Consider the following 416-nt stretch of genomic DNA (forward strand, 5'->3'; position numbering starts at 1 on the left):
TGTACCCAATGTGTAGTTTTTTTATCCACTTTTATCCCTCACCCTCCTCCCACCCTTCCACCGAGTCCCGGAAGTCCATTCTTTCTTTCCTTTTTTTTTGTTTTTTTGTTTGTTTGTTTCTTTTGAGACGGAGTCTCACTCTGTTGCCCAGGCTGGAGTGTAGTGGCATGATCTCGGCAACCTCCGCCTCCCAGGTTCAAGCCGTTCTCTTGCCTCAGCCTCCTGAGTAACTGAGATTACAGACATGCAGCACCATGCTCGGCTAATTTTTGTATTTTTAGTAGAGATGGGGTTTTACCATGTTGGCCAGGCCAGTCTTGCACTACTGGCCTCAAGCGATCCGCCCATCTCAGCCTCCCAAAGTGCTGGGATTATGGGCATGAGCCACTGCACCCACCCAAAGTTCATTATATCAT

Source organism: Mandrillus leucophaeus, unplaced genomic scaffold, assembly GCF_000951045.1.
Source record: "Mandrillus leucophaeus isolate KB7577 unplaced genomic scaffold, Mleu.le_1.0 Scaffold1463, whole genome shotgun sequence".
Taxonomy (NCBI): Eukaryota; Metazoa; Chordata; class Mammalia; order Primates; family Cercopithecidae; genus Mandrillus; species Mandrillus leucophaeus.